General features: G+C 44.9%; 1 protein-coding gene across 1 annotated transcript in view; it reads right to left on the bottom strand.

Annotated features, from left to right (window-relative positions):
• The window catches only part of LOC126263616 (zwei Ig domain protein zig-8-like), a gene marked incomplete at its 3' end in the record, with an annotated part of 499,015 nt that overhangs the window by 200,748 nt on the left and 277,823 nt on the right, over positions 1–20,444 (bottom strand). The window contains exon 2 of the mRNA XM_049960703.1: positions 15,456–15,577. The remainder of the gene's footprint in view (positions 1–15,455; positions 15,578–20,444) is intronic.

Raw genomic sequence — 20,444 nt, 5'->3', positions numbered from 1 at the left:
ATTTGGAATGAAACAGTGTTTTTGAAAATACACATACTGGCTCAAAGCTAGCAGCGATATGAGAACATTTGTTCTGCCACAGTTGGATGGACCTACAATTATTGCACGTATGTTGTCAGGAAGGAGTACGCCATTTTTCTTCCAGTCTTCCTGCACGCCGTCACAGCTCCAGTCACTTACTGTTGTCTTGATGCTTCACCCACCCTGCCACGATACCTACTAAATGAGGTATTCGTGTGCAGCGGGTTACTATAGAAAATAAAGATCACTATACCCTGCCATGAAACTAACTATGTCAGATACTGGCGTGCAATGAGCTTTTACAGGGAATTTAGTTAAATGACATAATTTTATGCTGTTGTATGTTCGCACTGAAAATAATGGTAGCGATAGCTTTAGTACTTGCAATATAACGAAAGGTAAGAAATAAAACACATACATGGTTATTTCCATTTTTATTCAGGAATTATACACGGGGTCCACCACATCAACAGGTTCTTCCTTTATCCTAACACCAACACAGAATACAGAAAAAGCCTATTTGCAAGCACAGGATTCGGAATGTATTACTCTCAAACTCACAGGCAGTACATTACTTTCTCTTGGCACAACATTAACCTACTATTGGAAATCGTCTATGTGCACACTGTTTGCACGGAGACACTCTGCAACGTCCTTTACATAACTTTGATATAAGGCAGCCAATTGTTCAGTCTTTCCAACACAAGGCGTAGCACTATCTGTAGACTGAACAGTGTTGTAGTGGTGGAGCGCTGTAGTTAAATGGATGTGTGACCGTATTTCACAGGGAGTGCAGAGTCATTGTAAACTATTGTAATGGGAAGAGCTAGAGCAGCACAGTAAACATCCAGAGAAGGACGGCTAGGATGATACTCGACTGTCAACTGCTGCTGGATGTAGGCTTTTGCACGATACAGTTCATCCCATTCCACCTCTGCATTCTCGATGTCTATCACAACACACCAGTCTCTGTCTGCAGATGCTTCCATACCAATATTTAAACGCTTTGAACCACAAGCAGTTAAATTACACTGTGAAGTCAACAGTAGCGGGGCACAGGGCATAACTGGTATCTTTTCATCCTGTATATACTCACTTTGTCCATGCAGCATCATTGTAATACTCTATGATGGTGTGTTTGGTGGGGTCTAGTACCGACCTGTGCCATGATGATTAGGACCTCCTGTGCACTTCAGACTGTCAGGGGATACCTTGGTGTATTCAACCGACAATAAAACCTCATTGTCCTGCCAGGTGCGCGACAGGGTCCCAGACTACTGCCGCTGCTGTAGGCCCCGACGGCTTGGGACACGTCACTGCTGCAGACCTCAACGGATGTTGCTCCACTGATGAGCAAAGAAGAAAAACGCTGCAAGAGGTAATAGCATCACAAGACTTGATCTTCTGCACACAGTATTAAAGAAAGACATTAAGAAAGGGTACTTATTCTTCTACGGCTTCTTCCAGTTCTGCTGCTGCTGCTACAGCTGGGGAGCACTGGACGATCTCGGTTGGCGCTTCATGCTGACTGCTACTGAGGCTGCAGAGCTACTGGGCTCAACTTATATCCCCAAAGGGATAAGATGCTGTGTTCCTATTGGCTACTGCCAATTTCAAGCACCTCTGGTGGCATAATTGTGACCTAGACCAATCGCTAGGTCCTGTTTATCACAGGCAGACACCTCTTGTGAAAAATTCTGAATTTCAGAAATGGCAGGCAGTTATAGCAACAGCATCGGTCTGCCTGACTTTCAGAATGCATCTAGATACCATTTTACAGCATAGCCATTACCTGCTGGGAACTATACTTCTTCTTCTTCTTCTGGCACTCATATCTCCTTTCTATTCTGCATGTAGGAGGATATGGGCACAGTCCTCGGCTACATGCTTACAGGCAACACGGCTGTCACTCCTCCCGGTCAGACACCAACAGCTCTTCAATAGAACACATTTCACACAGCAGCAAAGATGGTGTGTGAGTGATGATGGGATGACACGATGGGTTGGTGGGGAGGGAAATTGATGAACAATTGAAGATATATATCATATATATGAACATACTTCCACTGAAGCAAATTAGAACTGACCAAATCTTTCATTTTGGAAGAGTGAATTCTTCATGTGGAACATCCCAATGTTTCCACAATAATAGCTAAGCATAGACTGAACCTCTCCCACCAAGTCTTGTCACGTGAGCACAGAAAAAAGTTTCTTACAAATTTCTGTGGTACGGGGTGGGTGTGGAACGTCAGCACCATCCTGGGACAAATAAATTCCCACTATTTTTCAAATACCCGCAATATTCGAAATTCCCGCAAAAATTCGGAATTCCCACAAACTGGGTAGGTGAGGGGGTTTGGGATGGGGAGGGGCAGGGACCCACACGCCTTCTGGCGAAAATACATGATGTCATCCAGGGCGGGGATGATTAATTGATCAAGTTAATTAATTTGCATATCAGTTTGATATCAGAACAGCACCCATGCCGTCATCTTCCTAGGTGGTGGTCACATTAATGTGACTGGATACATGAAACTACAGTAATGGAAATGGAGAGTGTTACACCATAATAACTCTCACCAAACGCTATCAAACTCAGAATGAAATTTTGAGAAACATACCATATGATTTAAGTGTGCGTATTTTCAGCACAAAACAATGCCATTCTTGTGGGTGAGAGATGGTGTACATAGTGACTTTAAGATGTGGCTAACGTCACTGGAAACTGTCAGGTGGAGATCGCCACCCAGCATGTCCAGATGTCGTGCACATGTGTTTTTCTACTTCTGAGGAAGCTCGTATCATTGGCGCGAGGGGCATGGGATCATCAGACCAACAGACAGCACAAACGATAGTCTGTAGTGCGATGATGGCACGTGTTATACAGAAGGATTACCTCATGTGGAAGGAAACAAGATTGATCGATTGGCTCTGGCTGATGGAAGGATGACAACAATTAAAATTCGGGAAAGAGTTCCAGGCAGAGTGACACTACGAATCAGTAAATGGGTATTGGAGGATGGTTTGAGATCTGGAACTGCCTCGAACCGCCTAACATTGACATCATATGGCAAACCACAGAGCTTTTCAGGGTGTACAAGTAGACCGACGGCCAACAGGGACATTGAGCAGCATTCTCTCATCCTCAGCGATGAGTCTCACTTCAGTCTGTAGCGGTCAGATCGGCGCTCATGTGTGTGTAGTCAACCTGACGTGAGGTTACAGGCAGCAGCGGTTTTAGGCTGAATTGGTAACTGTTGGAAGTGTGCTAGGGTGGTAAACCCCAGTCTCATACTCATCACGATCAAGGTACAAAATGGAATTCTGCCAAAGGGGACACAAAACACAACTTTCCATTTCACAATATGAATGCTTTAACGATTTAAAGGTTCAGCTGACCTAGCTGGCCCGTCAACTGATTATTCATCTGTAGACTGTGTCTGGAAACAGTGACTAGAGGCACAGCATCTGCTTCGGCATGACGAATTTCAGAGACAGTCTGCTCCCATGTTACAACAAAGAGTAAAGTGTGTTCGTGCACATGAAGTTCACAACTTACACTGATACTGACTGGCACCAGTTCTGAACATGATGAAGAGTCAAACAGTTGAGGCCTGTCACGTGAAGAACGTCCCCACAGAAAATTACGCATACTGCACTGGTGCTCCATTGCCACTTTCCGTTTCCTTCAGAGTGTAAGCAATAAGCAGGTTAGTTCCTTGTAAAAAGCTGTTTAAAGTGTTATGACTAAGAGTGCGTCCACAAATACAATGTGAACATTAATGAAAACGTTAGTAACTGTTATAACATCTGTGTTAGCAACAAGGGAATAAGAGCCGAAATTAGTATAGTTACAGGAAAAGGTGGTGCACCTGAAGGGTAATGTGCCTAGGAATAGACGATAATTTGTGTTCGGCACTCACGTACAGGGACTGGTTTTAGAATATACACTGGCCGATTTCCGACATTTTCTACAGTTTTTGCTGTTGTTAGATATCAGTTTGTGTCTAGCGCAGAATTTGTATAAATATTTCCGTTCTGTACATGAAACTGCTGTTGACTGTTTGGTTTGGAGACTAAATGGACCAAATTACAGGGTCTTCGGTCCCTTTTTCCTCATGTAAACAGGTCTCGGGTTAAAACCATTCCCAGTCAGGAAAAGTAAATAGGAGTACAACTGACTAGGAACAAAATTGAAGCAGATAAGGAAAGAAGCAAACCGTAAGGGAAGAGAAAAAAGCGGTGGAAGGTATTAAAATAATATGGCAGACGGCCTGGACTGCCGTAAGAATAAAGAGGATGAGCCAGCAACTCTGAAACACACTAAAATCTCCAGTTGAAAGGCAAAAGGCTAGAGAGACACATGCAGAGAAGAGACGAATGTCAAGACGAGCAAATAGCAAAGAAAGAGCGAGGAAGAATTTAAAAAAAAGACCGGATGAGGGCCCAGGAGAGAAGGCCAGACGTCCACCCTTATATTGGGTGATAAAAACTTCCCTCCTGAAGAAAACATAAACCTAGATAAGCGATTGAGGCATTGTTCCCTAACACTGTAGGTAGTGTGGAGTGAAGGTTAAAAGTCCTCCTGAGGGTGGCTGAAGTGGGCAGTCCAAGAAGATGTGGACCACAGTGAAGTGGAAACTACAGCGACACTGACATGGGTCCTTGCGATGTAGGTGACATTGTGTCAGCCAAGTATGGTCACTGCAGAGCCAGCAAAGAGCACCAGAGTCCCCGCTAGTGGCACATATTGATGACCTCGACACATTTGTTGTTTTCTTGAAACCACTTAGTTTATTTGGTGTAACTGAGGGTGCACCATTCCAGATCTCAAAAATTTTACAGTGCAAGACCAATCGGAGATCAGTCGCCAGTGTGCTAATCTGTAGGGTCGGTTTACCAGTAGCCTGTTTGGAAACCCTGCCAGCAGTTTATTGCCCAGCGACCGGCAAAAATCAGTAAGTCTCGACAAAATTAAGCAATGTGAGCGCATAATACGACGATGGCAGAAGTGTATGACGCAAGTCTTGGCAACGAAAATTGAAAGCCTTGAGTGAGGGCCCGTGACAGCACCTTTCATATGGCTCCCTGCAGTCGACGTTCAATCACACCAACGGTGGATGAGCAAAAGGAAATACAAACATCGTCAGCACATAAGAATGGTGATACTGAGACCACACCGCTGCTGTGAGACTACTAATGCCACTTAAAATGAGTGGAACGTTCAGGACAGAACCCTGTGGGACCCCATGCTCTTGGAACTGTGTGAAGCAATGACTCACTCTGAAGGTGCAGAGCACAAGACCATCTGTATAAAACTCGGGAGCAGGCCGCGAACACCCCACCTATACAAAGTAGCGAGGATGTAGAGAGCCAGGTGGTGTCAAAGGCTTTGGTTATTTCAAAAAAAGACAGCAATAACGTGTTGATGGCGGGAAAAGGCCGTTCGAACGGAGGGCTCCAGGTACACTGGGATGCAGCCAAAAGGCCTCAGGACTCAAGGAGCCAACACAACAGCTAGCTCACCATCCATTCGACCAGTTTGCTCAGAATGTTGGTGACGCTGATAGGACGACAGCTATCCACTTCTAGTGCGTTCTTACCAGATTTGAGTACCAGAACGACGAAACATTTTCGCCTCTGCGATGGGAATTCACCATCGCTCCAGATTCAGTCGAAGAGGGCACAGAGGTGGCGCTGGTAATCTGCTGACAGATGTTTATTCATTTGGGAATGGATACAGCCTGGTAGAGTGGATGTGCTTGGACAATCTGCAACGCCACTGAGAAATTCCCACTCACTGAAAGGAGCATTATGTGGCTCAGGGTGGCATGTAGCAAAAGATATGTGTTGTCGTTCCACCTGCTGTTTTAGGGTATGAAAGGTGGGGTGGTAATTTTCAGATGCAGAGGTACGAGCATAATACTCAGAAAGATGCTCTGAAGTTGTGTCTGGCTTTGTATATACAGCACCATGCGTGAAAAGTCCAGATATACCAGCAGGAGCTTCATATCTGCAAAGGCTTCCAAATCTGGTAGGGTGAGGTCCATGTTCCAATGATGGAGACATATCGTTCCCAACACTCCTGCTTCCGGCGTTTGATGACTTTACGACCCAGACACAGAGCTATTTGAAGGCAATGAGGTGCTCCAAGGACAGCTGTTGCTTATAATGCTGGAGGGCCTACCTACAGCCTGTAATGGGATCTGCAATTTCTGGTGACCACCAAGGCCCTGTCTTCCACTGTGGCAAACTAAGGAAGAAAGGATTGCCAAAGCAGCTGCAGCAACAATAGTAGTAGTGATGGTCTGGATCACCTCATTGACGTTACCATGCAATGGAGATTCAATGGCGGTAGTGGAGGTGAAAGCATACCAGTCTGCCTCGGTAAGATTCCACCTGAGCAAGTGTCCAGATGATTGATGCTGGGAGAGGGACAGGAAGAATGGAAAGTAGTTACTACCACCAAGTCGTCGTGAGCACTCCAGTGTATAGGTGGTAGAAGACCAGGACTGCAAATGGAGAGATCAATGGCCAAGTATGTGCCATGCGCGACACACTGACATGAGTACTCTGGTGGCAAATGTCGGATTAGTTAGTAGATGATCGACATCTTTCACATGGCCTGTGATCTTGGTTCCATCCTACAAAGGGTTATGGGTGTTAAAATCACCCAGAAGTAGGAAAGGTGAGGGTAGTTGGGAAATAAGAGCATCTAGTACATGGTAAGGTACATCACCATCTGGAGGGAGGCAGACATTACAGATGGTAATTTCCCGCATTTTCTCTCTCTGACAGCCACAGTTTCTAAAAGTAAGGGCACAGATACAGACTGCACCTGACATCCTCTTACAGTCAGTACGATTTTTGTGAATTCCTGATAACTACCGAGGGTGGGGCTCCACAATGCTGGGAACCAGGTATACTGAATGTCAATGCAGAAAGCACATGTAATGCATAAGAGTTGTAGTAACTCAGCCCAGTGGGAGGAAAACTGCCGCAATTCCACTGCAGGATGACGCTATCTGTGGCCTGCGAATGTCACCTTGAGCCACCGGTTGAGTAGTTGTAGCCACTTCCATTGCAGCTGAGGTGTCAGCGAGATCTAGGTCCTTGGGCTGTGCTAAAATCACCACCTTGTCTTCAGACGCAGAACTGATACGGAGTGGTGGCGTGGGGACCACCAGAGTCACGTTTCTTAACAGTCTTTTTCTTGGACTGTCTGCCCTCTCGCTTCTCTTTAGAAGATTGTCGCAAGGGCATCTCAGAAGTAGTTTCAGATACAAATGAAACCACAAAGCCCTTCAACCAGAAGCTTGTGGCTCCTTCAGCCACTGGCTGGTGTCCACGCTTGCCCAGGGAGAGATTTTGGAAGGTGGAGTCCCAAGGGACACCTTCCATGCGAGAGGAACTGGACAAGGCTGTTACTTTTCTGGCTAGGGTAAAGGGACCGATGTTCCTGGCGTTGAAGAACTTGATGCGCCCAAAGGGTAAGCTTTGGGAGCAACAGAAGAAAATGTGTCCCCAACCACTAGGAAGGGGAATGGAGACAGGTAGCCCTGAGGGCCAACTGTATAGGGTTTAGACAAGGACTGTACCATCGCTAATGTGGGGAATGTCATCGTTGCGGCAACATAAGACCATAGAAGTCAAATGGATTGCAATCATTCATATTTCAGTTTAACCTCTCTGTAAGTCATCCTGTCCAGGATCTTGTATTTCATCATTTTACTCTCCTTTCGGAGTACTGAGCAGTCCAGTGAGCAGGGGGTTGGAGCTCTCCACAACTGACACAGGTGGGAGAAGGTGCACAGGAAATAATCAGATGCAATGAATGTCTGCAGTATTGACATGTGGCACTAGTGTGGCACCAGAAAGTCATGTGCCCTAACTTCTAGCACTTCATGCACGCATACAGGGAGGGACGTATGGTTAGATGTCACATCGGTTGACCATGACCTTGACCTTTTCAGGTAATGAATCACCCTCAAAAGTCGAAGGTACTGGTAGCAAACCTGTTGTCGTTAGGTCCCCTATAGACACGCTGGACAAAGTGAACACACCACCGTTCTAAATTGGCGCGTAGCTCGTCGTCAGAGGTTGAGAAGAAAAATAATCTCATGGACAATGTTGATGCTTGTATGGGGCTAACAAAAACAGGAATATCACCCAGCATCTCACATGCGAGTAACTCCTGTGACTGGGCTGGGAAAGCTGTCTAAATCAGGACTGACACATTGCGCATTTTGGACAGCGCAGCGTCTTTCCCAAATTTACCCTCCAGGTGCACTATGAAAAAGATTGGCTTGGTAGTAAGAAAGGCGTCTCCATCGGTTCTGCTGCATGCTATATAACGAGGAAACGTTCTTCCCACGGTATACTTAGGAAGGGGAACAACTAGGTGTCTTATGTCTCAGCATTGCATTGAACCTCCCCTTCCTTAGAGGCTGCTGGGGCCCTTTGGTCCCCAGCAAAAGGTGAATTGGTTCACTTGATTGTGGATCATCCGCCCTGATGATATCCACTCCGATCAGGACCTCTCCCCACAGCAAAGGGCACCTGGCATTATGGCGCAATGGCATCAAGTCCTTGGCATACACAGGGGTTTCGCAGCTCAGGCATCAGCACTGATCCCTGTGTTGTGAGGGGTCAACGACCAAGAGGGTACTTGATGGCCGCACCATAAGAGATTGGCTACCATACTGGATAAATGGTGTGAAGAAATCCATTATTGTCATGTGGGCAAAAGAGGATGGCGGACAACAGAAGTAGATGATGTACACCATAAGGTGTCCTCGCCAAAAGAGCTTGATTGTGGGTGGTGATCCAGAGCCATGATGATAAGAGGTAAAGGAGGTCTAATCGCACTGTGAGTATATGGTACACCACATAGAGGTGTCTTTCCCCAGATGACCCCCACTTCGTAAAAATTTTGGACTGAAAAGGTCAAACTCTAGAGGAGACCATGATCCTAAAGGCCGAAAGTAGGAAACTCCCTTTGGTCGCCTCTTACTACAAGCAGGAATACTGCGGCTTATTCTAACCCCCGAACCTGCAGGGGAAGAAAGTGGTGTGTAATATATTGGAGCGTTCTGGAATATACTATTAATTCTTCAAGTACAGAATTTTAAGGTGAGTAAAATGCTATATATTTTCAGAAATATTCTTTTAAAATGTAGCATTTGAGCAGTAATTCGTCGGTTGTGAACAATCTCCTTCGCTGTGAGGGGATAGTAGCTCAGTTTTTCTCACAGAGAAATAGGAAAGGACGCAGAGTGTAAGCGAAGGGTAATGATTTCAACTGGGTCGTGAGATGAGCCAGAATGATGTGTGTGTGTGTAGCTCAGTGTGTGCGGTAACTCGTGGTGACCCACTGGTTTTGGAATTAAACATAGGTGAACTATTATTTCCTAGTATATTTGAAATCTATTGACTACTAACTATGTTTCAAAAAATGGTTCAAATGGCTCTGAGCACTATGGGACTCAACTGCTGTGGTCATCAGTCCCCTAGAACTTAGAACTACTCAAACCTAACTAACCTAAGGACATCACACACACCCATGCCCGAGGCAGGATTCGAACCTGCGACCGTAGCAGCAGCGTGGTTCCGGACTGGAGCGCCTAGAACCGCACGGCCACCACGGCCGGCTACTATGTTTCATTACATATGACACGTCTAATGTATTTGTAGAAGGATCTGTGGATGAATACAAAACTGACAGCCGTCAATGTTAGAAAACGCCCACCGTGTACCTTTTTTTATCCACTTTGCTGCAGACAAGACGGAAGCTGACAAAATAGTAACGTATCGTGAAACACAACATGCTGAATTCGCACATAATCAAAAATGTGGAAACTGTGACATGACAAATTCCTATGTATGTGGGGCATAGCCAATAGCTCATACTAGTCCTGAAACAGGGACACTGGTAACAGTGATAACTGAGCACCAGAGGGAGCTTGACCGTCTCTGACAAGAATGGAACCAATACGCCGTACTCGGACCAGTATGCGGTAGTTTTCTGTTCCGGTGGCCGGAGTAAAGTTATTTCGGAAAATTATGGGTTGCACAGATCCACGATTGTGAACTTACCGCCAGAGTTGAACAAATTCACTCAACTAATAAAATATGGCACCCTTCGCAAAAAAAGAGGAACAGAAAGTACGAACAAATGGCTACCAAAGGCAGTGACCATATAAATGGCAGAATGAATAGTGGGGCGACCACACAAGAGCTAGTGTGAAATTAGAGCCAGAACACGATACTGTATTACACATTTGATGGAGAAATAAAAGAATAACTTTCTTTCCGATTTTTTTAGTTTTAAATTTTGCTAAAGATATTCTAGCTCCCTACGAAGTTTCTTGAGAAATTTATAAAGAAAGCAGGCCTCACACATTTAGAGAGAAAATTACAGAAATAGTTTATGTATATCAATTGAAGTCGTTTCACAAGCGTTTGATGACCAATGCATAAATAGTATTCCACACGACAGTCACACAGATCGGAGATTTGAACACTCTTGGAAAAACTGCGCAACAATTAAGTAACAAGTTGCGCAACTTTATGATTGTTCAATAGAAAGTGGAAGAAACAGCAATTCCTAGACATACTCTTCTCGTAGTTTACGTCCATCTGACTGATGAGACTAATCTCCGTGAATAATCTCTTTTCAACAACCAGAATTTCTGAAAACATGGTGATACTGCCACATGTGATGACAGCGCTTAATTACAGCAAAAGGTCGAAGACAACACTCGACAATGTTTGCATACTCACTGCAGGATCTAAGGGGACTTCGGGAAATATATGAGCTGAAGCGGGTCCTCCGTGGCATGTTGCAGACTATCGAAACAGAGAACGCGTTCGAAACAAATGCTACGCTCAATAGAATTTGCACTACCCTACACCAGAAACTTGGGCCACATTCACACTTCCGCGTTATTTCACGCTGCTGCCGGTTAGTCTTCATAAGGTGACGCACAATACAGATTACTTCACTTGTGGGAGGATGAGGTCTTTGCCTGGCAGAGCTATATAAAAACTAATACCTTCAACACTTCGCTGTAAAGAAGCAAACCGGTAGAGCTTGTCTGGAAATAAGAACTGTACACATAAAAATAAAAATTACAGTTAAGGAAAGATAGCAGAAAGAACAGCTACTATTTGACACATGATTAATTTTCTTGTTTGACAACTCATTGGTTACAATAGTGTTGAGTATCTGATTTGTTGATCATCTAGTCTGATGAAAAACTGATAACGACGCTGATGAGTGACTAGAGGGAGTTTGTCCACTTCCGTATTTGGCCACGGAGTAAGCATACAGGGCAGTGATCTGAATATAGCGCGCCAAATAGATCCCTAGTGTACTTACTGTATTTCAACTACCATCACAAATTAATGACACATACGAATGCGTGGTTTCGTGACGATATGCGCTGACAAAATTCCCCCGAGCTGTGAAAAACACGTAGGAGTAAGCCTACGTAAAATACCATGTGGATGAGGACAGTTTTCTCTCGGACAGGTGGCGCGTACTATTTAAGAGCGCTGTGTATAACACGACAGATGCTTTCGCCTTCTCTAAGCTGAGAAATCAACGGTAGAAGAGCACGCTCTCGAAAATGGACATTGTATTGTATTCCACTAGACTTCTGTTATTACTCAGACTAACAGTTTCTGTGATCCAGATAATTTGTGACAATACCGTCAATAAAATGGCGATCTGCAGCTAAGCACGGCTTGGGACCCGGCCATCGGGAGGTTGAAAGGGTACGACGGGCGCGCGACGAAAACATTACCTTACATGGCACTCGAGCGAATACCAGTGACGTGACAGAGGGCACAGCGGCTATTTTTTTTTTTCATCAGTCTACTGACTGGTTTGATGCGGCCCGCCACGAATTCCTTTCCTGCGCTAACCTCTTCATCTCAGAGTAGCACTTGCAACCTACGTCCTCAATTATTTGCTTGACGTATTCCAATCTCTGTCTTCCTCTACAGTTTTTGCCCTCTATAGCTCACTCTAGTCCATGGAAGTCATTCCCTCATGTCTTAGCAGATGTCCTATCATCCTGTCCCTTCTCCTTATCAGTGTTTTCCACATATTCCCTTCTTCTCCGATTCTGCGTAGAACCTCCTCATTCCTTACCTTATCAGTCCACCTAATTTTCAACATTCGTCTATAGCACCACATCTCAAATGCTTCGATTCTCTTCTGTTCAGGTTTTCCCACAGTCCATGTTTCACTACCATACAATGCTGTACTCCAGACGTACATCCTCAGAAATTTCTTCCTCAAATTAAGGTCGGTACTTGATATTAGTAGAATTCTCTTGGCCAGAAATGCCTTTTTTGCCATAGCGAGTCTGCTTTTGATGTCCTCCTTGCTCCGTCCGTCAATGGTTATTTTACTGCATAGGTAGCAGAATTCCTTAACTTCATTGACTTCGTGACCATCAATCCTGATGTTAAGTTTCTCGCTGTTCTCATTTCTACTACTTCTCATTACCTTCGTCTTTCTCCGATTTACTCTCAAACCATACTGTGTACTCATTAGACTGTTCATTCCGTTCAGCAGATCATTTAATTCTTCTTCACTTTCACTCAGGATAGCAATATCATCACCGAATCGTATCACTGATATCCTTTCACCTTGTATTTTAATTCCACTCCTGAACCTTTCTTTTATTTCCATCATTGCTTCCTCAATGTACAGATTGAAGAGTAGGGGCGAAAGGATGTCCCTTCTTAATACGAGCACTTCGTTCTTGATCGTCCACTCTTATTATTCCCTCTTGGTTGTTGTACATATTGTATATGACCCGTCTCTCCGTATAGCTTACCCCTACTTTTTTCAGAATCTCGAACAGCTTGCACCATTTTATATTGTCGAACGCTTTTTCCAGGTCGACAAATCCTAGGAAAGTGTCTTGATTTTTCTTTAGCCTTGCTTCCATTGTTAGCCGTAACGTCAGAATTGCCTCTCTCGTCCCTTTATTTTTCCTAAAGCCAAACTGATCGTCACCTAGCGCATTCTCAATTTTCTTTTCCATTCTTCTGTGTATTATTCTTGTAAGCAGCTTCGATGCATGAGCTGTTAAGCTGATTGTGCGATAATTGTCGCACTTGTCAGCTCTTGCCGTCTTCGGAATTGTGTGGATGATGCTTTTCCGAAAGTCAGATGGTATATCGCCAGACTCACATATTCTACACACCAACGTGAATAGTCGTTTTGTTGCCACTTCCCCCAATGATTTTAGAAATTCTGATGGAATGTTATCTATCCCTTCTGCCTTATTTGACCGTAAGTCCTCCAAAGCTCTTTTAAATTCCGATTCTAATTCTGGATCCCCTATCTCTTCTAAATCGATTCCTGTTTCTTCTTCTATCACATCAGACAAATCTTCACCCTCATAGAGGCTTCCACCTATCTGCTCTCTCCTCTGCATTTGACAGTGGAATTCCCGTTGCACTCTTAATGTTACCACCGTTCCTTTTAATGTCACCAAAGGTTGTTTTGACTTCCCTGTATGCTGAGTCTGTCCTTCCGACAATCATATCTTTTTCGATGTCTTCACATTTTTTCTGCAGCCATTTCGTCTTAGCTTCCCTGCACTTCCTATTTATTTCATTCCTCAGCGACTTGTGTTTCTGTATTCCTGATTTTCCCGGAACATGTTTGTACTTCCTCCTTTCATCAATCAACTGAAGTATTTCTTCTGTTACCCATGGTTTCTTCGCAGCTACCTTCTTTGTACCTATGTTTTCCTTCCCAACTTCTGTGATGGCCCTTTTTAGAAATGTCCATTCCTCTTCTACTGTACTGCCAACTGCGCTATTCCTTATTGCTATATCTATAGCGTTAGAGAACTTCAAACGTATCTCGTCATTCCTTAGTACTTCCGTATCCCACTTCTTTGCGCATTGATTCTTCCTGATTAATGTCTTGAACTTCAGCCTACTCTTCATCACTACTATATTGTGATCTGAGTCTATATCTGCTCCTGGGTACGCCTTACAATCCAGTATCTGATTTCGGAATCTCTGTCTGACCATGATGTAATCTAACTGAAATCTTCCCGTATCTCCCGGACTTTTCCAAGTATACCTCCTCCTCTTGTGATTCTTGAACAGGGTATTCGCTATTACTAGCTGAAACTTGTTACAGAACTCAATTAGTCTTTCTCCTCTTTCGTTCCTTGTCCCAAGCCCATATTCTCCTGTAACCTTTTCTTCTACTCCTTCCCCTACAACTGCATTCCAGTCGCCCATGACTATTAGATTTTCGTCCCCCTTTACATACTGCATTACCCTTTCAATATCCTCATACACTTTCTCTATCTGTTCATCTTCAGCTTGCGACGTCGGCATGTATACCTGAACTATCGTTGTCGGTGTTGGTCTGCTGTCGATTCTGATTAGAACAACCCGGTCACTGAACTGTTCACAGTAACACACCCTCTGCTCCACCTTCCTATTCTTAACGAATCCTACACCTGATACTCATCTGACCAGAAATCCTTGTCTTCCTTCCACTTCACTTCACTGACCCCTACTATATCTAGATTGAGCCTTTGCATTTCCCTTTTCAGATTTCCCTACCACGATCAAGCTTCTGACATTCCACGCCCCGACTCGTAGAACGTTATCCTTTCGATGATTATTCAATCTTTTTCTCATGGTAACTCCCCCTTGGCAGTCCCCTCCCGGAGATCCGAATGGGGGACTATTCCGGAATCTTTTGCCAATGGAGAGATCATCACGACACTTCTTCAATTACAGGCCACATGTCCTGTGAATACACGTTACGTGTCTTTAATTCAGTGGTTTCCATTGCCTTCTGCATCTTCATGTCGTTGATCATTGCTGATTCTTCCGCCTTTAGGGGCAATTTCCCACCCCTAGGACAAGAGAGTGCCCTGAACCTCTATCTGCTCCTCCGCCCTCTTTGACAAGGCCGTTCTCAGAATGAGGCTGATTTCTTATGCCGGTAGTCTTCGGCCGCCAATGCTGATTATTTATCAAAATTGAGGCAGTGGCGGGGATCGAACCCGGGACCGAAGACGTTTTGATTATGAACCAAAGACGCTACCCGTAGACCAAGGGTATTTAAGCACGATAATAGCAACCAAAGGACAGTCCCAACTTGACAATGGCTGAGGAGTACTCGGCCGAAAGCTCGTCGATTTTGTAGCATTTGATGCTGCTGGAAGCCCGATAGAACTTTATCAGAAATTAATGACGCTTCGAAGCAGTGATTGGATCCGTTTGGGAACCATATGGCTTTCACGACCTGTCCAGGGATGGAGTCATGATAAGAAGTTTCACCCGGTGCTAAATTTTCAAGCGCGCGAGGCTAATAGACTGTAAACTCACCAGTTGATAAGATGCACAGAGCTGATTGAGGGCGAGTGGCTGTCCCCTACCTGTGCGTGGCATGGCTCTAGCCGCAGTCGCCGCGGTGCGTGGCCGCAGGCTCACGCATCTCGCAGCTGACGCGTCCACCTGTCAGTCTCACGGCGCCCGTCGCTGTCTGCGTCATCTCCACCTGAAAGGAAATGTAAAAGAGAGTGTGAGTACACCGTACGCACTACGGCACGAACCTGTCGGTGATATAATTGAATAGTCAAGCCTTAAGTTCTGTTCTAAACAATCCAGTGAGCAAGTACCTAATGACTGAATTTCTTAAAATGTAAGACTTGTATCGTGACTGTGAAGTAATATCTTACAGCTTACGCTCATACAACGGCGTGAGCGAGACATATGATTTACGAAGTGTTTCCTTAGACTAGCCGCTTAGATGGGGAATCGTCCGTAATATAAAATTTGTCAACGCGTGTGATTTGTTGTTGTTCTGATTGGAGAACTGATCATTGATGTAGGATATAACGGAAGACAGTTTATTACCTGTTTCTCAAATTCAATTAGTATCTGGTAAGTATTTTAAGAGCAAGAAGCTCGTCATCTAGCAAGTACGCTTTTAAAAGACTGCCTCGACAGGAGTGAGCGAAAATAGTAAAAATGTACTACTGAAGTGCAGGCCACCGTACTGTACACAACATGAATTGCGCTCGAAAAGCATTCATTTGGCAGACCGATATTCCTGTATACAGTCCATCGTCAGTGGCATCCTTTGCCGAGGATAAACAGAAAATTTATGCAGTTATGGTGACCTATCTCTATAATACAGCAAAACAGAAAAAAGTCTAGTCAGATAACAACGTGCCTCTCAGGATTAAAGTTTTTCACATGATTATTAATAACGGCGATCTGAAGACGTATAAACGACACGAATATTTAAAATCATGTGTTTTGTTTATCTTATGTATCACATGTAACTGACAATGGATTGTAGGCCCGAATATCGGAATAATCTGTGGAGCAGCCAGTGTACAAGAATGTTCTAATCACTATAATACGAAAATGGAAAAAAAGTGTTCCAGCTGTCTAACACACAAATACGTTCTGTTACACAGAGAACCTTGTATCGAACACTCTACTTCGTTAGTAAAACTTCTCTACAATTTAAGAATAGAATTTCCCTGAGTAGTATAAGGCAAATGCCAGGATGATTGAAATCGGCAGATATCATTACCGAATCCAAGCTTGGTACACCGATGACGTCTTGTCGACAGAACAATAAATTCTGAGTCTTCCATCCTTACATCCTTCATTAGGGCAGTAATCAGCAGGCTGCGACGTTTCATTTCTTCGTCCGTTCATTGATGACTCTAGCAGCTGAACTGACACAAAGGGCGGTTAGCAGAAACGGTTTATCATCCGTTTCGATGCGTTATTTCTGTGACAAGCCATTATTAACTCTTATTCCAAACAACGATTGACTTATAAGAAATTTCGCTGTTGAATCGTATTTCGTATCGGTTTCCCGAACATCTGATTCCTTGTAAGTGCTGCTTCCATTCAGTATATGAGCTACTCGACACTCTACCCAATTATTCATACATTCTGACTATAACCGTGATAACGATAGACGGCCTTTTTAGTTTCCTAGCAACCTATGACATAAGTCGTCAACTCTAAGTTCACTGAAAATATCGACTTCTATCGTTTCATTGTGTGATGCGTCCCCGTGTGCATATCTTTGATTTCCTAGCTGCCATTTTAGCCAGCATGGCACCAGTTACTAGTACCATTAGAGAGTTATGTCCAGCAGTTATGAATTGATTTTTTAATACTTTTTTGCTTTCTTACTCAGTAAACTGACGGAAAAAAGTTAACACCAAAAACTAATTAATGGAGAGTAACGATATTTCGGGATTACATTTATCTGGGTAAGATATTTAGCTGATCGACATAGAAACATCAGAGATTAAAGTAAAAGCCCGAGCAAATGTGAAATGCTGGTACATTAATAAACGGTGGAACCGCCAGAATGTTGAACGCAAGAGGCCGTATGCCAGTTTGTGGAATGGAGCTCCATGCCTGTTGCACTTGGTCGCTCTACACAGGAGCGGTCAGTGCTGTTTCTGGATGACGAGTCAGATCTGGTGATCGAGCAGGCCAAGGGACCGTTATGTGGGCGAGCGGTATCCTGTTGGAGAACAACCCTGGAATATTGTTCATCAGTAGCAGCAAAACAGGTAGAAGCACCAGATTAACGCACAAATTCGCAATCAGGAAGCGCGGGATAATCATAAGAGCGCTCCTACTGTCGTACTAAATCGCACCCCAGCCCATAACTCCAGGTATAGTTGTAGTGTGTCTAGCACTCAGACAGGTTGGTTGCAGGAAGTCAGCTGGCCTCCTTACGTACACACGGCCAGCACAGGCACCAGGCTGAGCTATCTTTCATCAGTTGTCCTACAATGAGATCTCACTTCACATCACTGAAGTCGCAAATGGCTGTGGTTTGGGGTTAGTGGAATGCACGCTACAGGGGTGTGGCTCGGAGGTATCCTTGAAGTAACCGGATTGTAACCATGTCTTGTGTCACTGTGGTTCCAAATGCTGTTCAAATTGCTGCCGCATACGAGATCTAGTAAGATGCCCCAGAACCTTCCCTCTCCGTAGTGCCACGTGGCCGTACATTCTTGTGGCCACCGCTGGCAGCAGTCACGTACAGTGGCTGCATTCCTGCGTGCCAAGTCTTTCTGCAATATCACAGAAGGAAGATCCAGCTTCTCGTAGCCCTATTATGCAACCTCGTCCAACCTCAGTGAGGCGATGATACTGGCATCTTTACAGCCCTAAAAGCACTGCTCAGAATACGATCTCACCACGTCCAATCTCAAAGGCAACTAACGCCCATGACCATTAGAGCGAGTATTTAAAGCAAAACTGATTTGCATCCAGGTAGTGACGCTGCTACAGCCACTCTTATGCGACTTGTGCGAAATATGAATAAGCATCATCCTTTAGATGTAGTAACATGGCTATCAACTTTCGTTTATGTCGTACAACTCCTTGTTGATGCTGCGACTTTTTAGTCATTGTAGGTGGCTTGTCATTGTATTATGGGAAATGTCCAGATAAAGATATTCTGCTAACATCCACTATTTACCAACTGCACACATCAAAAAAGTTTTGGATTACCCCACTTCCGACAAATCAAATGGTTCAAATGGCTCTGAGCACTATGGGACTCAACTGCTGAGGTCATTAGTCCCCTGGAACTTAGAACTAGTTAAACCGAACTAACCTAAGGACATCACAAACATCCATGCCCGAGGCAGGATTCGAACCTGCGACCGTAGCGGTCTTGCGGTTCCAGACTGCAGCGCCTTTAACCGCACGGCCACTTCGGCCGGCTTCCGACAAATCCAGAACACTGACGTTGACTGTGGATATTGTATCACAGACACTGTCCCTTTGACTCTTCAGAGATGTCACTAAAACCCCAAAATATGTAAACAAACATGCATGAGCAGCGCCCATTAGACGGAGGGGATCCGACAGCCCATCAGTTCCAGTCATTCCACCAGGAAGGAGGTACGCAGGTCGTGTTGTCTGTAGTGCAACAGTGCCTAGACGGTCAACACCGCGGTTCGATCGCGTCCGCATTGTTACTTTATGCCACGAAGGGTTCTCAACAGCGGAAGTGTCCATCCGTCTCGGAGCGAACCAAAGCGATGTTGTGCGGACATGGAGGACATACAGAGAGACAGGAACTGTCGGTTACATGCCTCGCTCTGGGTGCCCAAGGGCAACTACTGCAGTGGGTGACCGCTACCTACGGATTTTGGTTCGGAGAAACGCTGACAGCAACGCCACCATGTTGAATAATGCTTTTCTTACAGCCAAAGGACGTCGTGCTACGACTCAAACTGTGCGCAATAGGCTGTATGATGCGAAACTTCACTCCCGATGTCCGCGGCGAGGTCCATCTTTGCAACCACGACACCATACAGCGCCGTACAGATGTGCCCAACGACATGCCGAATGGACGGCTCAGGATTGGCATCAAGTTCTCTTCACCGATGAGTGTCGCATATGCCTTCAACCATACAATCGTCGGAGACGTGTTTGGATGCAAACCGGTCAGGCTGAACGCCTTAGACACACTGTCCAGCGAATGCCGCAAGACGGAGGTTCCCTGCTGTTTTGGGATGGCATTATGTGGGGCCGATGTATACCGATGGTGGTCATGGGAGGCGCCGTAATTGCTGCAAGATGTATGAATTCCGTCCTCCGATCGATAGTGCAACCATATCGGCAGCATATTGGCGAGGCATTCGTCTTCATGGAGGGCAATTCGCGCCCCCATCGTCCACATCTTGTGAATGACCTCCTTCAGGATAACGACATCACTCGACTAAAGTGGCTAGCATGTTCTCCAGACTTGAACCCTATCGAACGTGCCTGGCATAGACTGAAAAGGGCTGTTTATGGACGACGTGACCCACCAACCACTCTGAAGGATCTGCCATACACCGTAAGGTGGCTCGCGGAGTATAGATGTAGATGTATAGATGTAGATACAGCGAATCGCGGTTTAGGAGTGGGACAATTTGGACGAACAGTGCGTTCATGAACTTGTGGATAATATGGCACGAAGAAGACAGGCATGCATCAATACAAGAGGACGTACTACTGGGTATTATAGGAACCGGTGTGTACAGCAGTCTGGATCACCACCTTTGAAGGTTTCGCTATATGGTGGTACAACATTTCTGGTTTTCATGAGCAATAAAAAGGGCGGAATGATATTTACGTTGCTCTCTATTCCAATATTCTGTACAGGTTCCGGAACTCTCGGAACCGAGGGGATGCAAATCTTTTTTTGATGTGTGTACATACCGATGCTTTTGAGTTGTCCACCAACCTGTCTCGTGGGTCATCGAAGCCTTTACCGTTTCCATGACTACTGCCTGCGTCTCTGTGAGCACTTCTCTGATTTCTTACCTGCTATCTTAATGTGTGTGTTGCCTTGATAACGGCATTACCTCGAGTGTACA

This window comes from Schistocerca nitens, chromosome 6 (genome assembly GCF_023898315.1).
Source record: "Schistocerca nitens isolate TAMUIC-IGC-003100 chromosome 6, iqSchNite1.1, whole genome shotgun sequence".
Taxonomy (NCBI): domain Eukaryota; kingdom Metazoa; phylum Arthropoda; class Insecta; order Orthoptera; family Acrididae; genus Schistocerca; species Schistocerca nitens.
The sequence above is the reverse complement of the archived record's forward strand: the minus strand, read 5'-3'. Positions and strand labels throughout refer to the sequence as shown.